This window comes from Chiloscyllium plagiosum, unplaced genomic scaffold, assembly GCF_037043375.1.
Source record: "Chiloscyllium plagiosum isolate Xiang-an unplaced genomic scaffold, Cpla_swu_hap1 HiC_scaffold_14, whole genome shotgun sequence".
In the NCBI taxonomy this organism is placed as follows: Eukaryota; Metazoa; Chordata; class Chondrichthyes; order Orectolobiformes; family Hemiscylliidae; genus Chiloscyllium; species Chiloscyllium plagiosum.
The window spans coordinates 95,999,119-96,022,510 of NW_028270152.1; the positions used below are offsets into that span (position 1 = coordinate 95,999,119).

Here is a 23,392-nt window from a genome sequence, read left to right on the forward strand (position 1 = left end):
TCCGATCACTCACTTCCTCAGCATAAGGGCAATTTTGTCGATAGCCCCGTTTAATAGATGAGTTCCAATTAATTCTAAATCGATTTCTCTCTAACCACGCAACCAAGGAAGTTTTCTGGGCTCTCTCAGAATTTCGCATTATATGAATACAAACATCTAAGCATCTTATAGAACCGATAAATTAATGCAACTTTCCCATCGCTGTCACTGAGCAGGGAACATTTCAGATTACACTTTGAGCAGCAAAAGAACGGTGAATTCCCATCAGCATCAGAGCAGTGGGAAGCGACAACCGCTGATTGTCACGGCGTTTCCTAGACACCTACTCAGCGTTCCTTTTCTCTGTCAACGTACAAAAGAGGAAAATTTTACAAAGAAGTCCGCATCTTACCTGGAGATAAGCAGAAAAGGAGGAGCAGCTCAAAGAGAACCATCGCTGTTTTCTGACTATCGAAGCCACATGAACTCCTGTTTTTATACAACAGGCAATAAACCTCAACAAAGGATTCACTGTCCAATGACAGAATAGCGAGCATAGCAAAACAGGTGAGGCGCCCAATAGGAGCGCTGCTTTTTGTACAAGACAACCGTCCCTGACACCGACAGATTCATCTACGTTTGTCTGGGTTGAACATTGCGCCACATTTCCTCATTGCCTAGAAAGTAAGATCATAAATTCTCGAAGAAAGAGAGAGAGAAGCAGAGTTCCCGTTTGGATATGGTGTGCATTTCCCTCAAGGGGCGTACCGTGTGCCAAAAAAGACCAAACAACGATCCCATCCAGGAAGTCGCTTGCGGATCTGAAGACAGGTAGGTGACAGATCCCAAGAACTGGCTGTTCGTACTATCAGTGACTGGCAATGACTTGAGTTTGGAGAGTTGGCACATCGAAGGAAACACCGTGCACCCATCTTCATTTCGCATACATAATCATTGGGGTGGAGGGCGGTGTGTTGGTCATTCAACCAGACATATACATGAACTGTTTAGCTGGAATGGCAGTGTGCGCAGTGTTAGCAAACCTGGTAAGAATGGCCGCGAAAAAGCAAACAGACAGGATTTCAGAGGAAATTGGACATTTTGCTCTATAAAATGCTGGAAGCAGCTCTGAAGTTCCAATTTATAATCCCCTGGTTTTAATGCGGACTGTGATTAACAATGCCAAATTATAATGTGAGTTTAGCTGTTCACTGCTGTTTATTCAGTGTCAGTCCAACGATCTGGAGACATCGAGGCCATTACCTTTGGTTTCAGTCTAGCTGGAGCTGAAACAACGGGAATCGTTGCCTGCAAGTCTGTTTCTGAGTGAGGCTGCTTGCTGGAGCAGTGCAGCTGGCGTTGGCTGCGGTGGTTCGGATCTGCCTATGGACATAAGCAATGCAACAGCGTTCAACGTGCATGGCCGAGTATGGCACTGCGGGATTAAACCTCTCTCACGCAGCGTTAAGTCATTCGCATGAGGAACAGCAAATTGAGCAAATTGTCGAAAAGAATTGCTAACAGATGTTTCGATGATCCCTATCCATTTACATTGTCGTCTGTTTGCAAAATTTTATTCAGCGAGTGAATTACGTTTCTAACCAGCAATGAGATCCAGAGGACATAGTGAAAATATTCATGGGAGATACTACTGCGTGAATCCACATTGACAACGATAACATCAAATTCGTTCAAATCTCCCCCACCCCCACAGCCCCTCATTCTGTTGGAAAAGTTGCCATTGTGTTTCCCATGTGGAATGGACAAACTTCTATTCGTCCTGAGAAGTGCTAGTGTCTTGACACTGTATCTCCGAAAGTCATTGATAGCAGATTTTGTAAACGTATGATTTAAAATGACAGAGCGTCGTCCAAACTCAGGATGACTTTGGAACTAGCAAAACTGTGTCAGAAACAAGAATGTATTTTAAGTCAGGCTTGGCCAATTTTTAAACTTTTGGATCTAATGTGTTCAGTTTTCCAAATATTGGCTGGATGCCTGAAATGCTTACTCCAAATCAATGACTATTATTGCGAGCCAATGTTTCAGTCACACTTCTGTTTTACTTTTCTGTGCATTGAAATTACTCCATAGAGGCCGGCATCCCATTACCCAGGCACTGTTTAGGACAAGTGCGTAACACTTGATATAAGTTCGGCTTCCTCAGAGACACCTCTTCGAGAGGAAAGAACCTCCCACACTTTAATTGTATCTGTCAGCCAATAACCCCTGGCTGAATCATATTAAATAATATTCTATGAAGTTCACCTGTCTGATCTAGTTTTAATCCCTACAAAACAATTACCATTAGCAATTCAAATGTATAAATGCCTCATAAGCACCACACGTGGACAAAAATTCTAATTCAGTTGCATTGATTGTCTCACTTGCAGTTGTACGACCAGAAAGAGCAACTCAACTTTTAACAGGAACAAACAGAAAGACGAAGAGAGAGGGAGAGAGATGAGGGACAGAGTTGCAGACAATCAGAGAGAGAATTGGAGAGAGCGAGAGAGAGAGTGAGGCCTATAGCTTTCACAACCATAACAGCTACAGAAAGCTGAAACTAAAACTGTGATTTTGTGGGATACCTCACATACTGGCTTCTTCTCTTGCATCAAATTAAATACAAGGGCTCATAAACGTTTTGTTTTTGATGGCTTCAGGTAGAACACTCGCCAATTCTGTCTCAACTTCCACTAATTTCAACAACAAAATAGAGCATAAAATGCACCTGTCAAAGCCATAGCACCTCCCCATCCAGTGATGGTTAAAAAACAGAATTTTGTTTTTGGCAAATGAGATTGACGCAGGCTTAATTCGGATCCTGACGATAATGTTCTGAAATATCTACTGTCCTTGCTCTTGTAGACAATAGAGAGTATGAGTTTGGAAGGCGCTGTCTGAACAATATTGATTATTCTCTCAACTATTTCCGGCTGCGACTTGTGCACAGGCATTCGAGGAAGAGGAAGTTTACGTGTTGCCAAAGAAGACATGTATTTAGCCAGGGATGCTATGAGACATCTTGAGTATTATTGCGGAAGCTTTCCACGTCGTAAGCTTTTCTTATTGTGCTTTGTAGATAGTTGGATTCCCTCCTCGGGTGACTGTCTATGTGGAGATTGCACATTCCCTCCGTGTCTGCTGGAGTTTCCTCTGAGTGCTCCAGTTCCTTCCACAATCCATAGATGTGGTGGTCAAGTGATTTAGCCATGCTAAATTGTCCATCGTGTTCGATGCGTTAGTCAGGTGTAATTATTGGGTACGGGAATGTGTCCGGTGGGTTCCACTTTGGACGGTCGGTGTGGACGTGTTGGACCGAAAGTCCTGTTTCCATGCTGTCGGGAATCTAATCTAATAACTGTGTACTGGTTCTCTTGAGAAAATTATTTTGCCAGAATGTTGTTGCAATGTCTGCTTCAGAAACAGTGGCTAAACAGCATTGAGATCCTTGAATTGTTGCCTTTTGTTGAAGTAAACAAAAGCAGCAAAAATGGGTGGAATCATTCTCACCGGGAAACAGGTTTTTAGTTTTCCCGTCACTTTAAGTTGGGGTGGGATTTGGAAAGAGATTGAAGCTCATAGACACAGATCTGCCCCTTTTACTGAAAAAAAAACCTGGCTTACTCTGTCTGCTGCTACAGAGTTTTTCTTTTTTTTTCTTTTTCCTTTCTCCATGACTGAAGATAGCAGGTTAAAATGAAAAATCTGTGTTAATGGGAGGAAAAACCCCAACAAATACTGGAAAAAAAATCCCAGCAGGGTTGGCAGCATCTCGAGAGAGTAACCCGAGTTAACGATGCATCTGCAGTCATACTTCTTCGGAAATCATGGTTTTTGGTGGTGCTGCTACATTTTAACAGTTAAGGATTAATAGTTGAACAAAGTATACGTTTGGTCAACCATTTAATGGAATGTAAGTGATGCCAATTTTACATTCTTTGCGGTGTGTTAACTTTTTTTTTAAAGAAGAAAGTGTGTTTTACTTAAAGCCTCGTAGCTTGAAGAAATCAATCACATCTGGAACACTGCACTTTTTGCGTGCCTTTAAATCAATAAAGTTTAGGTTCGGGGGTATCTTCTTGAAAAGTTGTGAACGGAGCTTGTCCAGTTCGTAACAATTCCCACAGCTGTCACTGGACTAGATTCTGAAGTTTCAATGTCATCAAACGTGCATCAGACAAAAGATTGAAAATCAGAATGAGAAACTACAGGAAGACAATGGAATCGGTCTCACTCTGAAACTATCTATCAATGTATTCTAACAGATGAAAGGCTTAACAGACAATCAATTTTTCAACGTATAATTTCAGTTACATCACACTGCAAATTTTTGCTATAAATTCTGTGTTACGATCGAGCCCTTCACAATCACCTGATGAAGGAGCATCGTTCCGAAAGCTAGTTGGCTTCCAATTAAACTTGTTGGACTATAACCTGGTGCTATGTGACTTTTAACTTTGTACACCCCTTTACCCCCTCCTGAATCTCTGACCATGGCATACGAGGCTCGTACGCCGCCTGCTTCCCGACGGCTGCTGCCATCGGTGCACAGGTCCTAGTCTGCCTCGGCCAGGGGTTCTGTGTGCAACCCCTTACGTATCCTCCTCTCCTCAGCCACTCTGGCCACACAGTCGTGGGGCTTCAAGGATCTCCCATTCACTCCCACCATCATATTCCTCGTACTCCCCCTATCGGATGCAAACGTAATGTGCGGTGATAGAAGAGCATTCTCAATTCTAACCTGCCGCCCAGATGAAATGCTGAATGAGTTGGAGGCCAGAAAGTCTCCTATGCTGTGATCTGTGTGAATAGTTAAGGGATGACAGAGTACTAGATGGTCAGTGTTGTTTACCGCTTTCGTTACTGCTGCCACAAATCTGGCACAGCCTGGCTGTCCTGTCACAATGGGCTCTAAACGGCAGCTGTAATACCCCAGCACTCTCCTGCAGCCTCGGTCCTTTTGGTAGAGGACGGCGTTTACTATACCCCCAGTCTCTGCCACGTCCAGGTGGAAACCTTTCTTATAGTCTGGGTGCGCTAGCGTGGCCGCTGCTGCCAAATCTTGTTTCACCTCCTTGAATGATTTCTCTCTCTCCGCGTTCCATCGCAACTGACTCTTGAGCCTCTTTGCCCCAACCTCCGTGATCATTTCCCTGAGTGGGGATGTTATATTCACAAAGTCAGGGACGTAGGTGCGAGAATACCCACATAACCCCAGGAAGGCTATCATGTCTTGTACTGTTATAGGGGTGCCATAGGAGAGGATTGCTTCCCTGTGCGCTCTTGAAAGTGTGGTGCCCCCTTTTCCCACTATCCGTCCCATAAAGGAAACTGATTTTCGGGCTATCTGGCACTTTTCCCGTTTCACCTTAAAACCGGCTGCCACAAGGCTGTCCAGCAAGGTGCGGACCGCCTCCAAAATTTGGGTGTCAGTTTCACTGGCAATCAACAAATCATCGACATACTGTATGATTGTGGTACTGGTGGGAAGCGATATCTGCTTAAGTATAGGGGTCAAAGCCTCACTAAACAGGCCTGGGGAGTCTTTGTACCCCTGCGGGAGGTGATTGTATGTGTACCGCTCTCCCTCAAAGGTGAAGGCAAACCACTCCTGACACTCTGGGTGCAGTGGAAGGCAGAAGAATGCGTTAGCCAGGTCTATGACAGAGAAAAAACGGCTGGCAGGCGTGAGCGCCTGCAGTGCAACGTAGGGGTCAGGGACCTTCAGGTTTAAAGTCTCCGTGGCTTCATGTATCCTTCGGTGGTCATGGACCATGTGCCACCCCTTGCCCAGCCCCTTGGAGATGGAAAGGATTGGCGTATTCCAGTGTCCCCCCTTCACTTTCCTGAGGACCCCCACTTCTAGCAGTCCCCTGATTGTTGGGCGAATCCCTTCCCTCTGTTCTCAGGTGAGAGGATATTGTGTCACCCAGATGCAGCGTTTAACAGAAGGTTTCAGCTGCAGGTGGACTGCCCCGTCCAGTTGGCCAGTGTCCTGCGGGTGTACCGTCCAGAGGACGGGGTCTATATCACGCAGCATTTGTGCCGCTTTCCAGTGGTCAACATTGTCCAAAAGGAGGGACCTGTCCACCGCCATTTTTTCGTAAACCCCTTCTTCTAGCACATCGATGGGGCGTCTCTGGAAGCAGCCATCCAGTGACACCTCATCGAGGCCTTCTCCTATTCTTTGGTACTCGCATCTTAGTGCGGCAAGGACCATGGGTCCCAGGTTCCGGGCCTTTGATCCGGGTGCTATTGCGAGTGTGACATGCGGGGCAGCCTGTTCCCCTAACTGATACCACTCTGCCTGGTCCGGATGCAGGCTGACTGCAGCGGCAATCCCTTCCTTCCCGGCGATGAGATACGTGAGTTTAATCATATCCCTTGTATCCCCCAGGTGGGCGTTGAAGCGGTCGTCGTACTCAGGGTCATAATGGGCGACATAATTTAGCGTTACGTGGTAGGGGTCTTTTGGGGGGAGGTACGTCTGGGAGCCTGGAATAGATGGGAGCCAGTTTTCAAATTCCCCCATCAATCCCCTTCCCTCCACCACGTACAACAGCCGAATCCAGTAAATGTCTACAGATGTAACTCCGAGTCCCCTGAAGTGGGGGCAAGCAAGAATTGTCCCATCCCCCTTAAGTCCGGGGAGGGATCCCCAGGCCATAGGAGTCGCAACCCCTCAGTTGATCAGTGGATACAGACCCCTAACTTGGTAAGAGCATCCCTCGCCAGCAGGTTAACTGGACACTTCGGGGCCAGGAGTAGGGACAGAGAGATCTTTTGTTCCCCGATGGTTATTGTTGCTGGCACGGTGTAAGGCTGTTCCTCGACCCTCCCCGAGAATCCCACAGTCTCCAGTATCCTGCCCGAGAGGGTCAGGCCCCTTGGTAATTTAGTAATTGTGGAGGCAGATGCCCCTGTATCAATCAGAAATAGGAAATTCTCCCCACACACCTTTCCTCGAATCATAGGGGGTCTATTGGGGGGTGCCGCTTTGAGGGCCAGGGGACTGCAAGATTCTCGTGGGCACCGTCAGCACTCTTCCTCAGACCACCGGGAGTAGCTGTGCTCCTCATCGGGCCCCATCAGTGCACCCTGTACTACCCCTTGTGTTCCTCTGCCCCGGGCCTGAACCCAACCTCTCCGTTTATTCATATCCCGGGGTCTCTCATTACTGTCCCGTCCATCCCGTTCCCCGGGACGCAGTCCCGAGTGTTTAGTCATAAATCGATCTTCCCTTCCTGTGTTACACTCGAGGGCGAAATGTCCAATCCCATTGCAGGACCAACATCTCACCCTCTGGTCACAGTTCTGGAAGCAATGGTCAGTTCCCTTGCATGTCCAGCAGTGATCGCGCTGCCTTCCCCCACCCCCCGGAACCGCCTCTGCGCGTCTGAAGACAGCTGTTGTTGGCTGTCGTGGGCCGACACATGGCTGTCATATTCTGCCCTGTCAGGGCTGGGACGTGGCAGGGCCTTGCGTGCATTGGGCTGTGGGGAACTGTACATCTGGGTGGCTGGAGGCACGAGCTCCCGCGCGGCGCTCTTTGCCCCCACCTGCTCTAAAATCTTCCCAAACTGCTCTAAGATATGTGTAGTCGTCTTGGAGGCCTGCCCTTCGACTTTCATCTTTTCCGAGGTACGGTGCCTGTTCAGATAGTGATGTACCTGTTTCCTCCATATGTCCTCCTTCATTGAATCCACCCCCACCAGGTCTTTCAATTTGCTCTGCACTGGTGCAGGTAGTCCCTCGGTCACCCCCTCCGGAAATGTGCTATTGCCAAGGGAGAGCTATCTGGCCTTTCACCTGTCCCAGCCTGCCATAGGTCCCAGGCCCTCCCCAGGTATTCATGTACGTCGTCCCCGTCCTTTAGTCTGAGGGTCCCCAACGCGTCCAGTGAGAAAGTAGTGGGGAAGCTGTCCCACAGGGACCGCCAGATTAAATTTCGGTAGAGGTCAAACGAGACAGTTTCATCTGACCTGGAACACCTAGCCAGTCTTTCTGTCCTGATTAGCGCCTCCTCTGCTCGGATGCGTACCATTATGGTTCTAAAATCCGCCAGCGCTCGTTTCTCATGACAGGTCTCTCTCTAGAAAGTCGCTATCCAGGCAGACGCCCCGTTGGCAATCTGAGGAAGCCTCCTGACCAGGGCGTCTAGGTCTGTCCGTGACCAGGGGACATACTTCTCTACCTCCATACTAGTGGCGAGGAGAGGCGCTTGCACGGGTGGCATAGTGGCGAAAGTCCCCTGCATTGGGCCGCCGTGGGGCCGTGGGAGTGATGTGTAGGACCCCTTATCAAAATCCCCAATAATCTCCCCCTCGTCCTCCGAGGAGGTGGTATCTAGCTGGGAGTCATACTTGCTCCCTCTTAGGGAACCAGTTTTGACCCGCCACAGCTTGAGTCTATTGTCTAGGTTACGGACCTTTCTTTTAGCTTCCATAGCAGTATTATTCTCCCTTAACTTGGCCCTGATCTCCCCCAATATCTCCCCTGTTGGTGGCCGCGAGTCGGGGGTCTTCGGGACTGGGGTGGACTCGTCAGTGTATGCATCAACGGGTAAAGTAACAGTCGCGGCTAAAAAGTCTCGCTCCCGGGTGAGACCGTCCGAAACAGTTGGGCCATGAGGGGAACAAACCGGTCTGTATCGCCAGTGCGGAGTAAAGGTCACAACCATTTTTGTTTTCCATTCCCGGGAGCTATCAGTGCTCGGGGGTGCCCACCCAGCGGGGGGCTTGCCTCGCACAATTGTTTGGAGAGCCGAATAATGTGGTGACCTGTCGAGACCGTCCAGAATCTTGATCATTAATGTGGGATTTTTAAATGTTTCCCTCAATCTTGTCAGGATAATCCCCATTTGTTCTGGTGCTTGGGCAATCACCAGGTCCAACGTTTCCTTATGCAGGGCTACGCTATCCAGCAGTAACTGACTATGAATAGGCATGTCCCCACCGTCCCTGCAGTGCCACCAGGGCACTCCGGGACGTGCTGTCCTGAGGTGAGTCAACTGAGGTGGTCCGAAATTCAGGTCCCCCATGTCGGATCTCCCCTGAAGGGAACCGCTTCAAGAACAGTACGTCTTTCAAAACCTGACCTTCGCGTGGCAGATCTCTGCTCTTAACAACCGGTCTAAGGCAGACGTCTGTACGGTTAAACCCTCTTCAGGAGAAGAGCTCCGACCTTTGTCACCCCGGGTATGTTCGGTGGTCACAACAAATATACAAACCAAAAATCCGTCAGGTTTAAGTGCTCAGTAACATGGATCCAGGAAGTCGAATATGGTCAGCGCTCAGGTAGGTAACGTCAGGTAATCGTCAGGCAGAACTATCTGCAAAATCGGGCAAAACAGATATGCGCTCCGGCTCCGAAAGCTGCGCTAGGGATTCATGTAAAAAACAGATAGGCGCTCCGGCTCCGAAAGCTGCGCTAGGGACTCAGGCAAAAACAGATATGCGCTCCGGCTCCGAAAGCTGCGCTAGGGACTCAGGCAAAAATAGATATGCGTTCCGGCTCCGAAAGCTGCGCTAGGGACTCAGGCAAAAACAGATGTGCACTCCGGCTCCGAAAGCTGCGCTAGGCATTCAGTTAAAAACAGATATGCGCTCTGAAATAAACACTCTAGGTAAGTTAAAAGGTTAGTAAAAGCTTACCAGTCAGGACTCTGCGATGCTGCTGTCAAATTGATCAGGTTTGTTTTGGGTTGGTGAGGGTCGGAGAGCAGACAAGAAACTAACTGAGAGTAAATCTAACTACTGGAAGCCTTAGGTTTAACAGGCGCTTCCTCACCTTTAGAAAACTTCGGCCGAAGGTTGTCTGCTCCCTGATCCGCCAACGTTGCCACCTTGCCGTTGTCTCTTTTCCTTCCCGCGTCGGGGTCACCAAATGTTAAGACGGACCCGCAGGGTCCCGTCTTTGCGTGTTCTTTCGGAAGGAGAGACTCACACTGGCAACTATGGTTAGACGCAGACAGCAGTTTATTCACAGAATCTTAACTGGTACAACGAATCTATAAGCATGCATTCGTTGGAGAAGGCGTTCTCCCTTCCCGTTCAAACTTGACACAATTAGACTTCGCGCTGCCTGGAGTCCCCGGTTAGTTCGCCTTCCCCATTGGTCCATTCATCTGTGCGCGCTGGGGATCCGTCCTCCTATTGGACGCATCGAAGTGCCTGTCCAGCTCCTGCTGTGCTTGACAATGGCTCAGCCATCCCCGGGAGCGGTTCCGATCCCGTATTCAATAGTTCATTGTTTCAAGGAAATACTATGCGTCTGACAGGCTAGCCATTTTCAATAGTTTCAGTTTAACTAAATTGTCAATTACACTTATCAACTTTAGACTTAAATAGAGCCATTCACACTCACTAGTTACAGGTTCCGATAGAGCAATTCACACTTGTCTGACAGTTACAGATTCCGATCAGTTTGTTTATTAATCCCGAGTTTCGATGGGGCAACTGATGCTGGCTGGTATTTACAGGCTCCAAGATTTAATTAACATTATGCATATCCCTTACAAGCTCCAGCAGTCATGCAGTCGCCTGCAGCAGCTCGCCTTGCTGTTGTTAACCATTTCAGGGCTGGAAGTGTCACCCTCCCTAGCCCTACATTAAACACCCCAGTGAAATCTCCCCAACAATATTTAAGTCATTGTTTAAGTGTGCATATTATTCAGTACAACAAAAAGAATTAAGGAAACAATGCACAGCCGAATGTACGGCAAACTAAATGCAGTACCAACGCCGCAGGTTTCAAATCACAGCTTGTCCATTCAAAGAATTCACCGCCTCATACTTGTCACTCAGTCAGATAGTACAACCGTTGATGACTGAGGAGATATGTATATTCACTTGCACATTGAGGCTTATTCTGTCCTGGACATTGTTCCAGTGTTGTCATCAGCATATTTGTGCCAGGAACAAGTCTACAGTCGCTCTAAATAGGCAGAAGCTATTACTAATTTTGCAGTGCATTCGCCTGGATATTTCACAGTGTGATTGAGCTCATTTCCGAATTGATGCTGTGTTACAGTGTAAAAGAAAGTATTGGCAAATATTGAGGAGCAAATATTGAAGTTCACCTGTCTGATCTAGTTTTAATCCCTACAAAACAATTACCATTAGCAATTCAAACGTATAAATGCCTCATCAGCACCACACGTGGACAAAAATCCTAATTCAGTTGCATTGATTGTCTCACTTGCAGTTGTACCACCAGAAAGAGCAACTCAACTTTTAACTAGAACAAACAGAAAGACGGAGGGAGAGGGAGAGAGATGAGGGAGAGAGTTGCAGACAAAGAGAGAGAATTGGAGAGAGAGAGAGAGAGAGTGAGACTTGTCGCTTTCACAACCACAAAAGCTACAGAAAGCTGAAACTAAAACTGTGATTTTGTGGGATACCTCACAATCTGGCTTCTTCTCTTGCATCAAATTAAATACAAGGGCTCATAAACGTTTTGCTTTGAAGGCTTCAGGTAGAACACTCGCCAATTCTGTCTCAACGTCCACTAATTTCAAAAACAAAATAGAGCATAAAATGCACCTGTCAAAGCCATAGCATCTCCCCATTCAGCGATGGTTAAGGAACAGAATTTTGTTTTGGCAAATGAGATTGACGAAGGCTTAGTGCGGATCTGACGATGATGTTCTGAAATATCTACTGTCCTTGCTCTTGTAGACAATAGAGAGTGAGTTTCGAAGGCGCTGTCTGAACAATATTGATTATTCTCTCAACTATTTCCGGCTGCGATTTGTGCACAGGCTTTCGAGGAAGAGGAAGTTTAAGTGTTGCCAAAGAAGACATGTACTTAGCCAGGGATGTTATGAGACTTCTTGAGACTTATTGAGGAAGCTTTCTACCGAGTAAGCTTTGCTTATTGTGCTTTGCAGATAGTTGCATTCCCTCCTCGGGCGACTGTCTATGTGGAGATTGCACATTCCCTCCGTGTCTGCTGGAGTTTCCTCTGAGTGCTCCAGTTCCTTCCACAATCCATAGATGTGGTGGTCAAGTGATTTGGCCATGCTAAATTGTCCATCGTGTTAGATGCGTTAGTCAGGTGTAATTATTGGTACGGGAATGAGTCCTGGCGGGTTTCACTTTGGACGATCGGTGTGGACTTGTTGGACGTAAAGTCCTGTTTCCATGCTGTCGGGAATCTAATCTAATAACTGTGTACTGGTTCTCTTGCGAAAATTATTTTGCCCGAATGTTGTTGCAATGTCTGCTTCAGAATCAGTGGCTAAACAGCATTGAGATCCTTGAATTGTTTCCTTTTGTTGAAGTAAACAAAAGCAGCATATATGGGTGGACTCATTGTCACCGGGAAACAGGTTTTTAGTTTACGCATCATTTTAAGTTGGGGTGGGATTTGGAAAGAGATTGAAGCTCATAGACACAGATCTGCCCCTTTTGCTGAAAAAAAACTGGCGTACTCTGTCTGCCGCTCCAGCGTTTTTCTTTTTATTATTTTTCCTTTCTTCATGACTGAAGATAGCAGGTTAAAACGAAGAATCTGTGTTTATGGGAGAAAAAATCCCAGCAAATACTGGAAAAAAAGCCAGCAGGGTTGGCAGCATCTCGAGACAGTAACCCGAGTTAACGTTGCGTCTCCAGTCACACTTCTACGGGAATCATGGTTTTTGGTGGTGCTGCTACATTTTAACAGTTGAGGATTAATAGTTGAACAAAGTATACGTTTGGTCAACCATTTAATAGAGTGGAAGTGATGCCAATTTTGCATTCTTTGCGGTGTGTTAACTTTTTTTTAAAGAAGAAAGTGTGTTTTGCTTAAAGCCTAGGAGCTTGAAGAAATTAATCACATCTGGAACACTGCACTTTTTGCATGCCTTTAAATCAATAAAGTTTAGGTTCGGGGGTTTCTTCTTGAAAAGTTGTGAACGGCGCTTGTCCAGTTCGGAACAATTCCCACAGCTGTCACTGGACTAGATTCTGAAGTTTCAATGTCATCAAACGTGCATCAGACAAAATCAGTATGAGAAACTACAGGAAGACAATGGAATCGGTCTCACTCTGAAACTATCTATCACTGTATTCTAACAGATGAAAGGCGTAACAGACAATCAATGTTTCAACGTATAATTTCAGTTACATCACACTGCAAATGTTTGGCATAAATTCTTTGTTACGATCGAGCCCTCCACAATCACCTGATGAAGGAGCGTCGCTCTGAAAGCTAGTTGGTTTCCAATTAAACCTGTTGGACTATAACCTGGTGCTGTGTGACTTTTAACTTTGTACACCCCAGTCCAACACCGGCACCTCCAAATCGGTCTCACTCTGTGAATGACTTCTCTACATTTGGCAAATACAACAGTAACATGTTAAATGAAATACACAAGGTGTGCATTGTCTGTAAAATATACAAAATAAACAAAATGTTTTCGAGAAACTCGGCAATTCTGGCTGCATCTGTGAAGAAAAATCAGAGGTAACCTATCGAGTCCAGTGACTCTTCATCAGTAACGTCATTGAGGTAAGTGAAGGCCATGAAGCTACCCTTCATTGTTGAGGGATCACTCCTTAATGACTTCCGCAATGTGCGCTTTAGTCAGAAGTGTTGACATCAATTTGTGATTTTATTTCTTGAGCAGTTATAACATGTTTTTGAAAACGGTATCATTGCAGCTGATGTAAGGCTTTTGCTCAAGTGAGTTCAACGAATATCAATGATGAGATGCACAACCATGTTAGTCAGGATGTATTTCAATTGTATTCCAGGGCCCACTTGAATGGGTCAGTTCAGAGGATCTTGCTGAACTATCAATTCCAGACTAATTAAAACAGTTTCTTATCTAAGAAATGGAAGAAGCAGTAATTGATGAGTTAGAGCGAAGTCACTAGCCGATTCTAGCAGCTGTTCAGATCCCTGGTTATCTCCTTTGTAAATTGTTGATGTTGAACATCAATGTGAGCTCTGCATGTTCTTGATACAGTTCAAACTGATTTATTTCAGAACATCTTGTTGCGTTTAAAAATTGAGCAAAGTGAGTTAGTCTGTGCACAGTGTTACACTGCTTTAGATTGCGTCGTATCTGCAACGAGTTTGCGTTGTTAATTTCTAGCATTCAGTCCTACTTTAACAAAACGGGGCATGTATATTTAAAAAGTGTGGTGTTTTCGATCTCTCAGGGGCAGTTGTGAGTCAGCAGAATTCTGGGCATCAAAGGTTAATAAATGATTTTTTTAATGAAAAGAAGTCATGACGGCAGAGCTCGTTCCTTGATGACCAATGAAGTGATAGAAAAGCAGGGATATTCAGAAATATTCATGCATGTCGATATGAGGATGAATGTGTGTGAAATTATCTATTAGCAATGCAGGCTCTAAGGGATAAATGAGCAACTGATGGATTTCTGATTGTATCTTCAAAGGGTTAACAAATTGTCATTTTCCTTGAGTATTGTTGTTGAGAAAAAGACTTCTGGCCAAGAGATGGGAGTAGACAGTCATCAATTTTTACCAGGTTTTACTTGTGAGCCTGGCGATCAGAATAAGTATAACCAAATACCTTTCTTGTGGAGGCCGGCCGTTCAGTCCATGGAATCCACACCAATCTTCCAAAGAATGTCCAATCCAGCTCCCCAAAACCTGCAGCCTGCATTCCACATGGCTCACACATCGACACTGCACATCCCTGGATATTATGGGCTATTTACCACGTATAACCCACGTTCTGTGCACATCTTTGTACTGTGAGAGAAAATCGGAGCTCTCAGAGGAAATCCATGCAGACAGAAGGGGAATGTACAAACTTCCTATGGTCGCCTGAGGATGAAATTGAACCGACGTGTCTTACACAGTGAAGCAGCTGTGTTACCCATTGAGTCACTGTGCCAAGAAAAACCGTTTGATATAAATCCTTTCATGAGTACAACTCTGTTTTCCAGTCCTTATAATACGTAGAGGAAGCTGGAAATCGTCTCGCCCTATTCTGAGGTTTATGTTTATTCGGATTTTACAATATTGACTATCAGTCTGATGTTGTAAAATATTGTGCATAATCGAGCCTAAAACAGATGGTAGTAAGATTTTAAATTAGGGGAGAAAAAGATCAGAGATTATTGTCATTTAGAAAGCGAATAACATCGAGCACATGCAGGCACAGAAATTGATCAGGAAGAAGTCAGTACAGCTATGGATGTGGGTAGAGCGAGCATGATCGGTAACAGATTAGGTTAGATCAAAGGATGAAGATATCACACAGACCGAGTGAAGAAAGACACAGGAGGAAGCAACTGTGGGTTTGAAAGGAGACTGTGTTTTGCAGAGTTGAGATGGAGACGCAAAATGGCAATTGGGAGTGTCTGAGAGAGAGAGTGACAGCAAGGGATGGAGAATAAATTAGAGCGATAGATAGGGATGAAAAGGTATTGAGATGGATGGGAGAAGCTGTGAAACTAACAAACCGTGCACAATAATTCACGGGAGAAGCTGATTTTTGTTTCTTGACAGAATTCTGTCTTATTGAGCGATATTGCAAATTGGCCACACTTGTTGCAACTATGTTAGTTTCAGTATAACAGTTTCTTCCATAAACCTGTTACCATTCCGAAATTCACAACCGCATTTGAGTCCAATGTTGGATCAATATCTTCATAACCCAGTATTTTGTAACTGAACATAAAAAAAACCTTTCTCACAGAAATTGCAAAAGCACAAGTCTGATGGTCTGGAATTCAATTGAGTTGCATAAAAATCGGCCGTGTGGAATTATTAAACTTGGTTTTCACCCTTCGCTTACCTGTCACTAACTTCAAAGGCCAGAGGGATTAATAATTGATATGGATCTTGAACCATTTACTGTTAGGTTTGTTAAAGAAGCACGGCTGCAGTGGAATCCTTCACAGATTGCTGACAGTGTGGAAACAGGCCATATAGTCAAAATGACCACAACGACCCTCCGAAGAGTAACCAGTTCCCTGTTCTATTGCTACATATTTACTCCTGACGTTTGAACCTAACCTCCATAACCTTGAACACGATGTGCAATTTTTCATCTCCAATTCACCTTACCTGCATATATTTGGATTAAAGACAAAAACCGGAGCTCCCGGAGGAAACTCACACACACACGGGGAAGATTCTTCTTTCTCTTTTTTTAAAAAATGGAATCCCGAAAGTGTGGAAACAGGTCACTTGGCCCCACAAGTCCACACTGATCCTTCGAAGAGTATCCCATTCAGATCCATACCCCGACCCGATTACTCTGCATTTTGCCTGACGATTGTACCTACATTACACATCCCTGTACACTATGGGCAATTTCGCTTGGTCAATTCACCTGATGTGCACGTGTTCTGAATATTGGCGAAAGCTTACTCACACATGGGAAGAACGTGCAAATTCCACACAAGCTGTCTTCCGAGGCTGCAACTGAACTTGGTTGTCTCACGCTGTGAGGAAGCAGTGCGAACAACTTAGACACAAGCAAATGTAAGGAATTCTGGTAGAAGCTCAGATATCGTAATCTCAGCATCACTATATGTATATAGATTCTAATCCAATCATAGTCGATAAATTTGAATTTAATGATTAAATAAACTCGCATCATGACAAGTTTTCTCCCTGTTTCGTTTAGTGGAGGAAATCAGTCGGCCTACGTGTGAAATCAGAAGAGACAAAAAAAAACTGCAGATGGTGAAATCCAAGGCAGGCAAGCAGGAGGCTTGGAAAACAAGGGAAGTCCGGCAGCATCAGGAGGTGAAGATATCAAAGTTTCGGGTGTGACCTTCCTTCAGTCCTGGAGATGGGTGTAAGTGGATCCATAGATTAAGCAGCGTAGTGGTTGAGGATCGCAGTGTGGTGTGTTTGGGACACGTGAAATCAAATAGAGGGTACGGCCTGGTTGGTTGATGGGAACAATGCATTCGTTTTGTTTCTGGAAAAAAAATGCTTGGTTAGTGGAATGGAAGAGGGGGACAGGGGAGGGGCTGGAATGGTGCTGGGGATAGGAAATGAAGGTATTTGAGATTAGAGAACTCATTTCAGTCCATATTCTCTGCACGCAGAGAATGAGGTGCCGTTTCCCACAACCTGCAGTCAGATACGCTGTGGCAAAGAAGGAGGCGAAGGATGGACATGCTGGAAAACGAATTACAACAGTCAACGACTAGGAGGTCAGGCCGGCTCCTGCAGGCCAGGCTGAGATACTTAGTGAAACGTGGCCTCAGTTTATTCTTGCTCTCGCTGAAGACGAGTAGACCTCATATGAACCGCTGGATACAGTAAACTAGTTTGGAGAGGAGAAGGTGAACATCAGTTCTACTGGAAAGACAGTTTGGGACCCGGGATGGAGGTGAGTGAGTGGTAGTGTGCCAATAGTTTTTCCATGCCTTAAGTCGTATGGGAATGTGCCTTTGGGTTCGGGTGCGTTTAAGGGGCAATGTCACCAAAAATCTGGGGACTGGAACGAGACTTGATGTACTCATGAGGGGTAGGGGGTTGGTGAGAGCAACGTATTCTTGGTGTTGTGGTTCAATTAGAGTTGTCAGAAGTGTTTAAGGATTATTGGTTGAATGTAGAGACTGGTCAGCCGTTGTCTGAACGCAAGGGTGAACTTTTTTTAATTTGTGTAAAGTGGTTTTGAGAGCAGCGCAGTGGGGAATGGAGGAGGTGCGCTCGAGGGATCTCTGAATGACAAGGCAGAGAAACACTTTGATCAAAATGGGTGGACATCTATGATGCTTGATAGTGGAATGTCTCTTCATCCAAGCAGATGCATTATCGGCTGAAGTATGACGTGAATGCAGTGGACTGCTTGCCTGCTGTTGGCAGGGAAAGGGTGTCGTTCGTCTAGCGAGGAGAGTCTGTGGGTTTTCTAGCACTCATCCGCCTGGACATTGCACCCGAGATAGAAATGGAGATGTCAAGACAGGGGAGGTTGATGTCTGGAATGGACCAAGTGTGACTCCTGCAATGTGCCTCATTGTTAACTTCCCTGGAGCGGTTGTAGTGTGTTAAAAAATACTGACATAGTATACTATTAAATGCATGAACGATTAATAGAACACTTCCATTCTTGCTTCAATTATTCCAAACTACCTTATTCTGTCAAGCTGTCGTCACTTGAGTTTCATAACCGTTGCTCTCTTGAGAAACCCAACGTTATTTTCAAAGTTGGAAATCACACAACGCCAAGCTTTAGTTCAACAGGTCCATTCTAATTATTAGATGACCTTTTCCTATTCATGTATAATTATCCATATCATGATTAGAATAACTTCTGCATTTTTCTTTATAGAGAACATTGACAAAATATAATTTCATTCTCGCCTTCAATTTTTCAATATTAACATACTAAAAGTTTTATGAAGTACTTTCTACAGTGATGAAAGTCACTGTACTGGATTGAAAAATATTTTTATTTAAGACTCTGTTTATGACTCTGTCAGTTTATGTTGTGATGACTGTTATGTCCCTTGGCATCTGTTACTGCATGTCTGAGATCTTGTCTTTTCTGTCTGAGCTTGTGATCCTTCTCTGTCTTTCTTCCTAAATCCATGCTTCAATATTCATGGCTCACAATTACGGGAAGAAGAAATGGAGAACTCTGGGGTAAGTGGTGTTTAGTCGGCACCAAGGATAATTTTTGTCATTTTTCATTTTCTATCTATCATGCTTTGTCATTTTTTTCAGATTAACCCTTTTGTGCTCTGGCATCATGTTGGATGATCCTTATCTACTCACATAAATCTGTTCTAACATTGTTTAGGCTACTAAGAGACTTTAGAAATGGTAGCCCCAATCCCTTAAAATTACATAATCATGGTTTAAAATTAAGTGTAATCTTTTTAATACAGGGAAAGAATAACTGTTTGAGATAAATATTTTAAATATAAAAACAAGGATTAAGGTGGAAGTCATCATTCTGTTGACAGTTATATATTGTACAATAGCTCGAGTGTCAAGGAACAATTTTAGAAATCTCAGCATTTGGGAACTTTTGGGCAAAGCTTCGAATGGGCCTTTTTGATCTTATGAAGAAGGAAGTGTTCTTTGAGTGCTCCCGTTTCCTCCCACAGTCAAAAATAATGTGCAGGTTGGGTGAATTGGCCATGCTAAATTGCCCGTAGTGTTCGGTGAAGGGGTAAATGTAGGGTAATGGGTCCGGATGGGTTGCTCTTCGGAGGGTCGGTGTTGGACTTGTTGGGCCGAAGGGCCTGCTTCCACATTGTAAGTAATCTAATCTAACCTAACAGGTCTGTTTGCAAACACTACCTTTAGGAGCGCTGCTTCTTCATCAGCTAGTTATGGAGTTCCAAACGTCTTAGAAAATATTAATTTAATTCCCACATTTCTCATTCATTCTGCCTGAGCAGAGCACAGTCTCTCATTCTGCTTAACATGTCTAAAGGAATCTTTTGCCGTCACACTTCACCAGCTTTCAAACTGGTGCCAGATCCGAACTTGTACCATTGGATACTCTAATTGACAAAACACTTTGCCAGTTGCATACTTCACTGCACTTTACTTCAGCCATTCAAGTGGATCCCATGCATTCTTTTATTAAATTAGTGTATTGAGTAAATAAATGATAAGCTTTTTTAAAAATCAATGTTAATTGTACAGAAATAGAGAGAGAAAATATCATTCTCCACCATAGAAATGGCGGAAAACGATTAAAACTTCATCCTAGAAATGTTAATTGCGACTTGGACTCTGCTTACGATCCAAGTATATTTTGTGTCATTCGATTAACCTCAGTTTAAACTTGATCCTGTCCCACTGAAAGTGTGCTGTGATGCTGTCGGATAGCTTTATTTACAAAACATTTCATCCCTTCCTGACTTCACTGCACTTGACTTCGGCCATTCACATGGATCTCGTGCTTTTCTTTCTCAATTATGGTATTGAGTAAATCAATGAGAAGTGATTTCCCATTTCTAGCAAAGGAAATTGAACAGAAGTATAGAGCAAAATTTGCTTTCCTTATTGAAAATGTACAGGAAATGGTGAAAAATTCGTCTAGACATGTTAATTGCGTCGTTGTCTTTGTATCTGATAAGAAAGCTCTGAGATTATTCTTTCGATTCCTTTCGTTAAATGCATTTCATTTGTCATCCTCTCCCCCGCAGCAACTGTTCTTTCTTCAAAAGCATTCTTTACAATCGCATGGTCGTTCTCACCGGAGTTATATGGTGGTGGATAGCTGCAAATTTTTTCCAAAATTCGTGTCGGCTGATCACACGTGTTGGTTCTCTCATGGTCACTTTGAAATTTGCAGCAGCGATGTTTCACTGGCTCACTGTAGGTTTCCCCTCTGATTTATTTTTCTGGCCATTTGCTGTGAAAAGCATAAAACAATGCACTACACTGAAAAGCAAAACACCGACTTTGGTTCTAACAGCAGTGACCGTACTGGGCTGTTTGTAACTCATCATCGAGGCTTTACACAGGAAGCTCGATTTATGATTGGTAATTGTCCATGGAAATGCGGTTTGAAACTCAGCTTTGTTGCTTACGCGTCATGGACCGCATTTATCATGTTTCATTTCTCCCGTCTGTTCTTGTTTTGCTGCTCAATATTCTGACAGTTGCAATGTCGTGACTACTAGAGAGTGACATGGGCTCCAATACTGCACCATTGGAGAGAATTACAAAGACCGAGAAATGGTAAAGGGAAGGAGATCCATTATTTTACTCTTTAGTATATCTGATACTTTCATGGTTTCATTGGCTAGTGGGCTTTTTTATTATATATATGTGCGAACTAAAAACATTGAGTTTTGTCCCTCTGGCTCAGATCACCACATGACAACAGAACGCGCCTCTGCCATGATACAGCTCCTCAGCATATTTGCCAATACTTTCTTTTAGACTGTAACACAGCATCAATTCGGAAATGAGCTCAATCACACTGTGAAATACCAAGGAGAATGGACTGCAAAATTAGTAATGGCTTCTGCCTATTTAGAGCGACTGTGGACTTGTTCCTGGCACAAATATGCTGACGACAACACTGGAACAATGTCCAGAACAGAAAAACCCTCAATGTGCAAGTGAATTTACATATCTACTCAGTCATCAACGGTTGTACTGTCTGACTGAGTGACAAGTATGAGCCAGTGAATTCTTTGAATGGACAAGCTGTGAATTGAAACCTGCGGCGTTGGTACTGCATTTAGTGCGCCGTACATTCGGCTCTGCATTGTTTCCTTAATTCTTTTTGTTGTAGTGAATAATATGCACACTTAAACAATGACTTAAATATTTATCTCGATAAACAATAAGCCCGTTCTGTCCAGTCACTTCCGGATTTATTATTTACTTATTCATATCCTCTAGTGCAGACTCAATTCCATGAGGCTGCATATGGAGGCTGGATAATAGCTGGATTTTGTTTAGAGAGGAGGGAAAGGGACTGATACTATCGAAAAGTTGATGTTAAGAAGATGGATGCGCTGGAAAGTTTGTCAATATATAAATGCCGTGGGGAGACGGGTTGTACCCAAGGCTTCCGCGAGAAGGGATGGAAGACATGCCTGTTTTGGCCATGATCTTTTAGTCCTCTTGTGCAGTGCCAGATGATTGACGCTGACATGTGCTCTTCCGTTATTCAAGAAGAGGAATAGGGATAAGTCTGGGAATTACGGACAAGTCACTCTTATATCGTTAGTGGGCATAATATGGGAGAGGATTCTGAGAGTTAGGATTTATGAATGTTCGTAAAAAGCATTGTTTGTGTAGAAATAGTCAGCATGGTTTTGGGTGTCGAAAACTGTGGTGTTTGGAAGCTACAGCAAATCAGGCAGCATCCAAGGAGCAGGAGAATCGACGTTTCAGGTGTAAGTCCTTCATCAGGATTGTAGCAGGGAAGGGGACTGAGAGATAAATGGGAGGCAGTGGTGCTGAGTGGAGGTTAGCTGGGAAACCGATAGGAAGATGCAGTTGGGGCGTGGTGGTGATTGGTCGGAACAGAAGGTGGGCAGGAACATGGAGACATAGAACAATTCAAGCGGGCAGTACCACGTTGGCGGTTTGAATTGCGATGAAATGGAGGGAGGGGAGATGGGAAAACTGGCGAAGTCGACTGTGATGCGTGTCATTCGAGAGTACTAGGGCGCATGGTGAGGTGTTTTTCCTCCTGGAGTTGTATGGCAAGTATTTGGCAGTCCTTAACAGAGTTGGAGGGGGAGTTGAAGTATAAGGCCACATGGCAGTGGGGTTGCTTGTTGCGTGTGTTCCAGAGATGTTAGCTGAAACATTCCACACGTTGGCGCCTTGTCTCCGCAAAGTAGAGGAAACCATATCACGACCAATGGACACAGTAGGTGACGTGTTTGCAAACACAGAATAATCTCTGCTGGATGTGTAAGGATCATTTAGGCCCATGGATAAAGGTGACGGGGTAGTTGTTGTAGCAGGTGTAACACGTCCTGCGGCGACCATGAATAGAGGGTCGGTTGGAAGGGCGCGTGGACATAACGAGAGAGTCACAGAGGGAATTTTCTCCACGGAATGCTGAGAGTCGTGGAGAGGGAAACATATATCTGGTGCTTGGGTCTGCCTTTGGTGGCGGGAGTGGCGGAGGATTATGCGCTCTGTCCGTATATTTGATGTTGGAAGCCGAGGTCCAGTGGGATTTCTATTCTTATTCTGGTTGGAGGGATGGGGTTCAAAGGCGAGGGTCGGGAAATGGAAGAGCTGCGCTGGAGGGCATGCTGACCCCGTGGAGTGGGATGTTGCTTTCCTTGAAAACGAGGCCATCTGCAATGGTCTGGAGTTGAATTGTTACTACTGAATACAAATACGACCGGGACAGATGATTTAGGATTATGGGACAGCATTTTCACAGGAGTAGGTGAGGGTGCAGTTGTTTTTCAGGTCGTTGTGGGAATGGTTAGGATTGAAGCTGATGTGCGTGCTGAGTTGGTTGCCAGAAATGGAAATGGAGAGGTCCATGACGAGGAGTGAGGTGTCTGAGAATGGTGAGGTGAACGTGAGGTCAGCGTGGAAAGTGCTTGTGAATTTGATGGACTGTAAATCCTCCTCACAGTCGCACAAGGTCACGCCCACAGAACCATCAATGTCGTGAATGGAAACAAAAATGAGACATTGCGCAATGGTAACTCCTGAAGGTGGATTGTTCCATATTTACGATGAAGAGTCAGACTTGACTTGGGCCCACATGTTTGGCCATGGCTGCCGTTGAGGACTGAAAAATGTTGGCGGATTCAAAGGAGAAGTTGCTGAGGTTGAACACCAGTTCCGCCACTTGAATGGGTGTATCGGTGGAGGGATAATAGCTGGATCAACTGGAGTGGAGCAAACGGAGGGTTTAGAGGGTTGCACCGTGCTGAATAGATGAGTGCAGGGAACGCTTCTACATGGTGAAGATGAGATATTGCGGTTAAAAGAGAAACGAAAGTCATGGAGGAGGTGGAGGC

The 23,392-nt window shown here is 44.9% G+C and overlaps 1 long non-coding RNA gene across 2 annotated transcripts; it reads left to right on the plus strand.

The window, feature by feature from the left end:
* Positions 1-768: 768 nt before the first annotated feature.
* Positions 769-17,931, plus strand: LOC148148062 (uncharacterized). 2 transcript variants are annotated; one of them, XR_015759308.1, is made up of 4 exons: positions 769-810; positions 16,585-16,758; positions 17,015-17,301; positions 17,722-17,931. It is a non-coding gene; the product is annotated as an uncharacterized LOC148148062 (long non-coding RNA). The 2 variants fall into 2 exon arrangements; XR_015759307.1 differs by lacking the exon at positions 769-810 and adding an exon at positions 14,158-14,297.
* Positions 17,932-23,392: the final 5,461 nt, after the last annotated feature.